An 11584-nucleotide genomic window follows, 5' to 3' on the forward strand; every position below is an offset into this window, starting at 1 on the left:
TATTAATTGTCATGGTGACTGTTCATAAACTTTGGGGGCACATAAAATTATAGACTACAGCATAAATGATAATCCAACAAAAACAAAAGTAAAAATCCTCAAACTGGCGTAGCATAGCAGACACAGATATTGCAGTGTAAAATTAAAGAATCACCAGGGCTGCAACTGTAAGTTTTGACTGCATTGCTCAAGGCTGGTTTAATTCAAAGTATAAACATCTCTCAGATGGGCTACATTAAAACTTGTGCAGAAACTCAGTAAATATCTCCCTTTGTTGTTCACCACCACCTATGACCTGATTGCTTATACTCTTCACATTTCCTCCTGGCTCATTAAAAAAGTTCTCAAGTCTCTTGCTTGAAAAATGTTTTGACGTGCACTGATTGGGTATATTGCAGTCATTATGTTTTGTATCAAAGAGAATTTACAACATTTGAGAGATACAATTGGCTACACTTCTTTTGTTGTTTTCTTAGTTGTAGCTCAGGTGGGTGACAAGACTTTTTAGAGAAAGAAATAAAGAAAGCATGCCAAACAGTCCAATTGCTAAATGTATGTGTGTTGCTCAATTATAATATTTTCACTCATGTGGCATAGCTGCAGTCCTTTTAGAGAAACATGAAATGCACAAAAAGGAAAGAAAAACTGCTAGTACAGTCCAATTACTATGTGTTTTCTGAAACGTGGCACATCAAGCATGTATTTTTCCAAAAGACAGCCATGCTGAGAGAAATAATTATATGCCCCCCCTCCTTCACATTCTGAAATGTGAAACCAGTCAGTCAGTCATTATCCAACCTGCTATGCCCTAACAGAGGGTCACGGGGGTCTGCAGGAGCCAATCCCAGCCAACACAGGGCGCAAGGCAGGAACAAACCTGGGCAGGGCGCCAGCCCACCACAGGGCCCGCACACACACCAAGCACAATTTAGGCTCTCCAATGCACCTAACCAGCATGTCTTTGGAAGGAAACCAGAGCACCCAGAGGAAACCCATGCAGACACGGGGAGAACATGCAAACTCCACACACGGAGGACCCGGGAAGCGAACCCAGGTGTCCTTACCGCGAGGCAGCAGCACTACCACTGCCCCACCGTGCCGCCCACATGTGAAACCACTATTTTGTATTAAATATTGCTCCCCCCAGTCATGGAATCGCTGTTGTGTTCACGGGTTTTGACATGCAGATCCAGCAGTGGTGATTCTACTGAGAGCATCTTTTAGCACTTGTCGTTGTGAGCTGAGGAATTCAAAGATGTCTTGCATTGCAACCAATTTGAAATTATTATGTCAGCATGTACCTGGGATTCATCATTGACTATTAGGTCACATCTGCCTGAGGAATTAATTTTTTATTCATGTTACAGATTGAGGCTAGGTATCAGTACACAGTTACATCAGATTTGAGTGGCTTACAAAATTCATTTGAACGGTAAAAAAATAATCAAATATGAGCCAAAAATTGGAACTGTGTCACTTTCTACTACAGTTTGAATGTAGCAACATATATACTCAAACTCAGCACTTATGGACATTTCAACTCATTTTCACCATCACACTTTTCCTCCAGCATTGCTCCAGGAATAGGGGGCATTGCCCTCCCAGCTGTAGGACTGGTGGAACAGTTCCTTCGATAGTTGGCAGCTACGGTAGTAGTAACAGCAATAGCAGTAATATTTTCATGTGCACATCATAACTAATGAGATAGATAAATAGATGTTCTTATGAAGGGGGCAAATGAGCAAACTATATTGATGTGCACTGTAATAGCTAGCCCAGCCACAGACAGACACGACACCGCAATGTCCACAACACACACATTTATTATACTACTATTTACAATAATATTTACACACTATGGCAGTCCTTGGTCCTTCGGTCGCCTCCGCTCCTCTCTTGCAAGCTCTGTCCACTTCCACCCGACTCCGGCTCCTCGAATGGAGTGAGGCGACCCCTTTTACAATGCCCCGGAGGTACTCCAGGTGCCTGATGATGAACTTCTGGCAGCACTCCCCAGTGTGGCGGAAGTGCTGCCCTTGCACCTGGAAGCACTCCGGGCGTACACCATCCCTGGTCCATCAGCACTTCCTGGTGTAGCGGAAGCACTGTACTCCAGGAATCAAGGACCGTCCAGGTGCCCAGGGAAGAGAAGTGCCGCTCTCCTGGTCCCTCCTTTCTCCAGGCATCTCGGCAAGGCAGGGTTCCTGGCCGTCTATCACAGCACACTTAATTTAATATTTTTTATTAGGCTTATAGTAAATAAAAAATGCAGAGGTAGGTTTCTTGAAAAAAGCGAATATAATAATTCACTTCACAGATTCCTTTCAAGGGTACTCTGTTGAAATTATTTAGTTGGTAACAGCAAGCTGAAACATTTTTGAGAGGAAAACACCCAATTATACTGCATAGCGCACCTTTCAAGGGAAATAACACCGTAAATTTTAGCATACCCAAAAAGGTATTGTTGTGTGCCCTTGCATTTGCTTTTAGAGATGTCCTCTAAACAGCTGTTTGAAGAAGCTCTTTAAAAACACTGAATACAAGCCCAAGTGTGCCAGGAACCCATTGTTAATTTATTCAAGTATTTATCTGTTTATAATGGATTGTCAGTTTTAAGTAATCAGTTTATATTTTTATTTTTATTTTGGTTTAGTCATCTTGTCACCATTTAGTATACAGTAGTACAGACCCCTTCATTTTTGCACACTTTGTTTTGTAGACTTAATTTTGAATGGATAAATTTGCCATTTTTACCTATTAAGCTACACTAAATAACCCATAATGGCAAAGTGAAAACATTTTTCAGAAAGGTTTGTAAATGTATTAAAAATCAAAAACTGAAATCTCTCATTCATGTACGTAAGAATTAAGACTTTTAATTCATTACTTTGTAGAAGCCCCTTTGGCAGAAATTCCAGCTTTGGGTTTTCTTGGTAAGTCTCTTTGGACTTTGTACACCTGGATTTGGGCAGTTTATCCCATTCTTCCTGGCAGATCCTCTCAAGGTCTGTTAGTTTGGAAGAGTCTGCAAATGGCCATCTTCAGGTCTCTCCACAGATGTCCCATGGGGTTTAAGTCCGGGCTTTGGCTGTACCACTCAAGGACAGTCAGAGGCTTGTCCTGAAGCCACTCCAGCATTGTCTTTGATTCAATGCTTCGGGTCATTGTCATGCTGGAAGGTGGCATGCACTCTAGAGCAGGTTTTCTTCAAGGACCTCTCTATATTTGGCTGCATTCATCTTTATCTCAATTCTGACCAGTCTCGCCTTCTCTTCCTCTGAGACACACTCCCATAGCATGATGCTGCCACCACCATTGTTCACTATAAGGATGATAGGCAGTGAGCAGTTCCTGGTCTTTGCCAGATATAGTGCTTGGAGGTTTGACCAAAGAGTTCAATTTTTCCCATTTCAGATTTGGGAATCTTTTTCCTCATGCTCTCAATGTCCTTTAAACTTTCAAAAGCTGTTTCCATCTAGCCACTCTACTATAAACACCTGATTAATGGAATGCTGCTGAGATGGTCATCCATCGGGCAGGTTCTCCCATCTCAGCAGAGAACTTATGAAACTCTGTCAGAGTGACCTTTAGGTTCTTGGTTTCCTCCCTGAGCAAGGCCATTCTTGCCCAATTACTAGGCTTGGATGGGCTTCAAATTCTAGTGGTTCCGGACTTTTTCCATTTTACAATTGCTGAGGGACACTCAAAGCTTTAGAATTGGTTTCTTACTTTTATCCTGATCTATGCCTGACCACAGTCTGATCACGGAGGTCTACAAAGAGGACTTCATGGACTTATTTTTTGTCCTGCTATTTTTACTTGAACTGTGGGACTTTATATATGTACGAGGGGAAACCCAGAAATTCCTAGAATAGGTCAATAGCACAAGATTAGGGTGTAGCTGTCGACTATGCCGCTTGTTAATCATTTCGCAGTGTTATTGTGGTGATTTGATCAAGTGCATAGTTTTGACATTTATTTTACAATTATGCTTGAGACTCAAATGATTTTTCTATAAGCCAAGAAAAGCACGTCAGGTCATACTGAACATCAAGACAGTGATAACTACATTTTTCGACATTGACAGACTTTTTAATAAAGAGTTTGTTCTCCATGAACAAAACTATTTATCCTCAGCATTACATTGAAGTGCCGAGGTGTCTGTGGGAAAACATCAGGAGAAAATGTTTGAAGCAGTGGTGCATGCAAAACCGCATTTTGTACCATAACTGCACACACCACTGCACCATGACTGCACGCATGTACACACCATGTTGCCAATCAAAAGAGTTTTTGAGACAAAACAATGTTGTTGCTGCTTTGCACCTCCCGATTTCACCAGATCTTGCTCCTTGTCACTTTTTTTTGTCCCGTAATTAAAATGGAGACTGAAGCGAAGACAGTTTGCTACCATGGAAGAAATCCAGGAAATAAATCTCAGGAGGCACTAGATAGGATAACTAAAGATGAGTACATGAAATGTTTTCAGGAATGGAAGAAGGACTTGGGCAAGAGGATGGCTTCAGAAGGGCAGTATTTTGATGGTGACTAAAATGGAAATGCTGTAATTCGTATAATAAAGTTTTTTTTAACAATTCTGTGAATTTTTGGGCCCCCTCTTGTACAAGTGTGTTCCTTTGTAAACGATGTCTAATCAATTCAATTTACCAAAGGTGGACTCTGTCAAGTTCTCGACATTTCTCATTCATTCTGGTGGCCTCTGACATTCCTGCACTCTTGAGCCATCAGTTAGCCTCAGAGACCCACTTCTCTAGGGCAGCCCACTCACCTCCTTATCACTTAAACAGGCAAGCCGGTCCTTCTTCTCCAAGTTGTCCTCGCAGGTGGCGCAGTGGTAGTGCTGCTGCTTTGCAGTAAGGAGACTGTGGAAGATTGTGGGTTCGCTTCCCAGTTCCTCCCTGTGTGGATAGCACTTTGAGTACTGAGAAAAGTGCTATATAAATGTAATGAATTATTAGTAAGTTTAGGACTATGTATATTTGTTGTCTGTCAGCTTTGGAGGGATTTTGACCTTCGCTCAGCCCTCCATGGTCATATTCTCTTTTGAGGGCCTGTCTTTTTTGACCATCTTCTGGGTCATCTGCCCACTAGTATCTAGAGGATTTATCCTTGCTTCCAGCCAGGCCATACCTCAATCTCTAACTCATGGGTGTCCCTGTCTGTAGTCATTCTTGGCCAGCTGGTACACATAAAAGGTGGTGCTCTTGTGTTGGTACTGGCAAGATGAAGTGCCTTACATTGCCTCAGTGTTCTCCATCTGTGTTTCTACCCCTCCCCTATGCCAGTCATTCCTGCCAACAATCCCACAGCTGATGAGACCATCCATTTTTATGAGCATAATATTATGGGTTGCCTATTGAGTTAGGTGTTGACAGGAAAAATTGGCAGTGGAGAGGGACAGGGCATAACAAGGAGAGAAAAGTATGAGTTGTCAGTGGTAATGCTTTTGATCATAGCAGTGATGGACAAAGGACATTGTTAGGAGTCAGTACACCCTATAAATGAACTTGGAGGGAATTATGTAGGGCAGACAGACAGAAAGAGGGGGGAGAGTAAAGACAATATAGGTTTATAGATGGTCAAATCACCTCCTGACCAATAGCAGGAAGCATGTGGCATTGACTTGAGAGAAGTGAAAGGATGCAAAGCTTTACCCTCAAGTCCCTCAGATGGAAGTACATGGTCTTCAAGTGGAGGAAGTAAGACACCAAAAGCTGTCCAAGAGGCCAAATCCTAATAAGATTACAGAAGGTTTAGGAGCACAGTGATTTCAGGAGGAACTGCGATTTTAATCACCCACCCTTGAAAGTGAACCTTGGAGGGGATTTAAAGCCAACTCATCCTAGTGGCACTGTGAGCTTAAATGTGGGCTGTAAATTGGGTTAAGAGATTACTGCTGGAGTTACAGAGTGTGAGAGAAGAGGAGGTGCTTTCTGTTACTTTGAGGAAAAGGAGAGCCACCCCTTCAGATAGACAGACTCACAAGTCTGGACACAGGTAGGCCTAGAAGAGCTGAAGTGAGTTATTTCTGCTGAATTTATAGGTTTCTGTTTTATTTGTTAATAAATGTACCATTTTTAGTTCGTCAAAAGGAGGGTCCCTCACTAAAATTTCTACATTTAAGAAATACTAATTACACTTTTAAAGCAACCAATCAGCTAGAAATAAATGGAAACAGGAGAATGTAAAAAAAAACTTTAGTCACACATCTCAACTGTCCAGTGTCATCTGTTCATTCAGTCCCAGTACAGAAAACCCAAAGTGCACCACACCACTAGGAAAATGGGACAAATCCAGCAGAAAATGATGAAAATCAGACATTGAATCCATCATATAAGGCAAGAGATTCTGTAGAAAAAGAACATGCATGTTACTCGGAAAACATATTTGGAAGCAGCGAATATTGCAATGGACTATCAGTCTGGTGTCTAGCGTGCAAGTTCAAAGCAAAAAAGAAGAGTTGGGGGTAAGTATAGTTGAGGTCCTAAAATTCCTAAAGTTTTTATTATGATTTGATTTTTATAAAAAAAAAACTTTTCCTTATTTAAAGTTGAGATAAATAATAAAATAAGCCCCCCTTTCTTATTTAGTATGGCAATTGACAAAACACTGACGTACTTGGCTATAGCAGCTGTGTGCTGGACGACTGCTATGACAACTTAAACCTACCTGACAACATTGCCGTGTGTTAGGTTTTCGATGGATCTCTGTCCCTGATTTTAGTTTTGTTTAGTTTTATTTGTTGGTCAGTATTTAATTATTTTTTTTTGCCAATACTCAGTAATCATCTCCCTTTTGTTTGTTAATTGCTTTGCTTTTCCTGATGCATCTCCTCTTTTTATTGAGTTCAAAGAGAGAGGACTGCCAGATACTATAGGCAGGCTTCCTACTGAACCACATTGCCTGTGTTCTTCGCCTGTGTCTAAAATGGCAGCTCATACTGAAAAATGTAGAGAAAGATACATTCTGTAAAAATATATTGTAACAAGGCAAAACAATTTAAGATGTCTGATTCATTGCTCACCACAGGAGACTGTTCACCCTATTTCAACCTTTTCTAAGAAAGCTACATTTTCAATGGGCGAAGTCTTTATATTTTTGTAATTCTGAGCTTGTGTAGAAAAGCATGAACGTTAATGTAGTTTTAGGATTTGTTATATGTGTCTTGGGTTTTTTGACCCAAGGATTCTGTTTTTAAGATTTATTTTCTATTTTGAACTTATTTGATAAGGTTTATTTTATTACCATCTTGTTGTATGTGATGCGTAATATTACCTTGATCGTAATGCTAATGATGTCATGAAAATCTTCTATATATATAATTCACTAAGCTGGCAGAACAGGCAAGACAACCATGGGATATACACAGGCAAGACAACCATGGGATACGCACGATATAGCCACGCCCGCCAATTCACAGAGACCCGCCCACCAACGCTAAGATGATGGGATACGCCAACAACTCACAGAGCCACGCCCACCAACAACACAGTGCCACACCTACCAACTCTAAGACCATAGGACAAGAACGCCTGCCTGCCCGTCCGCCCGCACGCCTGACTGTTACCAGCGTGTAAAACCATCGCAGCTTTTAACTCACAAACTGCAACAACTCACCAAACAAGGACTCCCTGTCTCTCGAGGCGTTCACAATGCCGGAAGACAACCATGGGATATGCAAAAAATAGCCATGTCAGTCAACTCACAAAGCCCAGCCCACCAACTCACGACCACCAACTCGAGCACGCGTCCACCCACGCTCTCAAGGCATTCACAGTGCCTGCTCATGTGTCCGGACGCAACAACTCACCAACTCACTTTCGTCTCTGCTACAGTACACATGCACCACTGAGCCACGTTGACTTTTCATTATTCTTTTCGGTTTCCGCTGCATTTCTATATATAATCCACCAAGTCGTCCGACCATGGGATACAAACGACAGCACCGCCCAACAACTCGAACCAATACAGAGACACGGCCACCAACTCTAAGAGCATGAGACGAGAACACCTGCCCGCCTGACTGTTACCAGCGTTCACCGCAATGTACTGGAGTGTAAAATCATCACAACTGCTAACTCACAAACTGCAACAATTCACCAAACACTGCATCAGATGCTCTCTATATCTAAGAAGATATATAGATACTCATTATTCCCTGGCACGCATCCACCCACGCTCTCAAGGCATTCACAGTGCCTGCTCATATGCCCAGATGCAACAACTCACCACACACAAATTTTGCTTAATTTGACTCAACACAGGAAACCTCACCCGACCCAGACACGGAGAGGATTGACAGATTGATAGCTCTTTCTCGATTCTGTGGGTGGTGGTGCATGGCTGTTCTTAGTTGGTGGAGCGATTTGTCTGGTTAATTCTGAAAACGAATGAGACTCCCTACTGCTAAATAGTTACGCGATCGCCAAGCGGTCGGCGTCCAACTTCTTAGAGGGACAAGTGGCTTTCAGCCACGTGAGATTGAGCATTAACAGGTCTGTGATGCCCGTGGATGTCCGGTACTGCATACGCGCTACACTGAATGGATCAATGTGTGTCTACCCGGTGCCGACAGGCGTGGGTAAGCCATTGAACCCCTTCGTGATGGGGACCGGGGCTTGCAGTTGTTCCCCACGAATGAGGAATTCCCAGTAAGTGCGGGATAAGCTCGCACTGATTATGTCCCTGCCCTTTGTACACAACCCCCCCTTGCTACTACCATGGTCGGGTGACTTGGTGGATTATATATAGAAAAGCAGCCGGAACCGCAAAGAACAATGAAAAGACAACGTGGCTCAGAGGTGTATGTGGACTGTAGCAGAGACAAAAGCGACTCAGGTGAGGAGTTGGGGCGGGCACATGAGCAAGCAGTGCATACTGAACGATGATTGTATGTTGGTTCGTAGCGTGCATTGTTGCAATGTTACTTTTCTTGGTGGTTTATTAAATTATGGATTTTTCAAATGTTCATTTTTTTCCCTGTGCTTAAAAATCATTAAAAAAGCAGCGTGGTTATGCGGCGTTGGCTAGTTCCATCCATCCATCCATTTTCCAACCCGCTGAATCCGAACACAGGGCCACGGGGGTCTGCTGGAGCCAATCCCAGCCAACACAGGGCACAAGGCAGGGAACCAATCCTGGGCAGGGTGCCAACCCACTGCAGGACACACACAAACACACCCACACACCAAGCACACCCTAGGGCCAATTTAGAATCGCCAATCCACCTAACCTGCATGTCTGTGGACTGTGGGAGGAAACCGGAGCGCCCGGAGGAAACCCACGCAGACACGGGGAGAACATGCAAACTCCACGCAGGGAGGACCCGGGAATCGAACCCAGGTCCCCAGGTGTCCCAACTGCGAGGCAGCAGCGCTACCCACTGCGCCACCGTGCCGCCCGCGTTGGCTAGTTGCATTATAAAAACGCAACACCTTTCTATTCATTACCTCTCGGTGGTTGCACAATTTCTTGTTTCTGTTATTTTTCAGTTAGGCCCTAGCATTCGGTTTATTTTCTGGTTACTGACTTTGTTTTTGCCTTCAACTCTTGCTTAATGTTTTGCTGTTTGATTTGTTTGCCATTTATGTCTGATCTTCCAGTTCTGACCCTTTACTGTTCTTGACTATGTCTTTGGATAAGAAATCATCTTGTGATCTTTTGGGTATTCACAATAATTCCAAGACACTCTGCTTGTCTTGTAACAGTACACTTTTGTGCTATGCACGTACAGTTTGTAATGTTGGCATGTTGGAAATGCCAGAAAGTGGCAAGAACAAGAAAAAAGAAAAATCAGAAAATAAAGGAAGAAATGCATTTCCAAAAGACAGAGCAAGGTAGTTGCCAGAAAATCAGACAAACCAAAAAGCTTAGTTGAGAAATACTCACAAAATTCCTGGCTATCAAAGAGATATGAGCTAGCTGCACTGTGAAGTTTCACTACAATTTTAACAACCTTGGACACCAGGAAGTCCACAATGTTGACCTTTACTCTGTCATGGTTATATGTCACAAGGTAGCAAATGGGAATATAGCCAACAATATAAAGACATCTGAACCCCAACCTTCTGCAAATTACCCTCCATATGTGAACTGGTCATCAGATGTTGACGATGTAAAGTGAAAGTGATGCACGATGCGGCACTGTATGACCAAACCTCCATGATATGCCCAGTAAATTCAATCATGTGAAGCTTCAGTGTTGTGTGACAATAGCTTCATGACAAAAGGACAAAATAATTGCGTCTGAGTGCAAGGATAAGCAAGTCATTACCCCCAGAAGTCCTGTTCACAATACTGTAACTGTGAATGTTCAAGTTAGGGAAAATGTGAAAGTCAGTGAGCCTTGCATTGTGGTAGCCTGCAATAATACAAGGGGTGTGTAGAAGTGCAGGCAAGGCACTGACATTCTACCCTCGCATGAGGATGAAACAGAAAAATATAACAAAAGTGTGCAAAGAAGCATGCTTCTGTTGTCTCAAGTGCAACACTAGACTGTGTGTTGGTGACTATTTCAAAACGTATCACACAAAGGACTTGTACTAAATCTGCATTGGTACAGCGGTAGACACTAGACATACCTCTCCTACTGTATTTATGTTGATGGTTTGGTATTTTACGTTTCTGTGACATGTAATAACATTTTTTCTTGTTGAAAACATTCAGCGTTTTTATGTCATTTTTCCAAGGTATTGTGATAAATCAGCCCAGACACCGACAGACACTAAGACCGACAAGTGCAACACACACGCTTTATAGTTTATAGTTCTTGCCCTTCAGCACACAAATCACCACAAATTGGCTCAGTCCCTTCTTCCTTTCTTTTCTCTCTTCTGTCACCTCTACTCCTCCCTTCATAAGCTCTGTCCTCCACCTCCCGACTCCGGTTCCCCGACAGGAGTGAAGTGGCTCCTTTTATGTTGCACGCGGATGTGCTCCAGGTGCTCCCTGACAATCTTCCTGTAGCACTTCCTGGTGTGATGGAAGTGCTGCAGTCCAGGGCTCCGGAATCTTCCAGGCGCCCCCTGGTGGTGGCCATGGGCCCCAACAGGGTTGAGCTTCCAAGCTCCAATCCTGTGGCCCCGATGCAAACCAGGGGGGCTGCCCTCTTGTGTCCCAGTGGAGATACCGTCTCTCTCCCAGTCCTTCGATAAAGGCGTACTGGCTGGGCAAAGATCCCAGCAGTCCGTCACAGTATACATAACGCTAGGGAGGCTACATAATCTCAAACTCAAGACACTGATACAATAGAAAATGAGTTGAGGAGCATGACATTGTGAAGAGCAGTGATGATAAACAGTGTGTGGAAAATTAGTTTACAAAATACCATGGCTGCTGACTATCGGAACTTTACCGTCCAATTATTATGTTTCCTTTTTTCTTTTATTCTCCCACACCTTTTGAGCTACAGTTGAGCTACAGTATATGTTCCAAACTCCATCCATCCATTATCCAACCCGCTATATCCTAACTACAGGGTCACGGGGGTCCGCTGGAGCCAATCCCAGCCAACACAGGGTGCAAGGCAGGTAGCAAACCCCAGGCAGGGTGCCAGCCCACCGCA

This window comes from Erpetoichthys calabaricus, chromosome 16 (genome assembly GCF_900747795.2).
Source record: "Erpetoichthys calabaricus chromosome 16, fErpCal1.3, whole genome shotgun sequence".
NCBI classification, from domain to species: domain Eukaryota; kingdom Metazoa; phylum Chordata; class Cladistia; order Polypteriformes; family Polypteridae; genus Erpetoichthys; species Erpetoichthys calabaricus.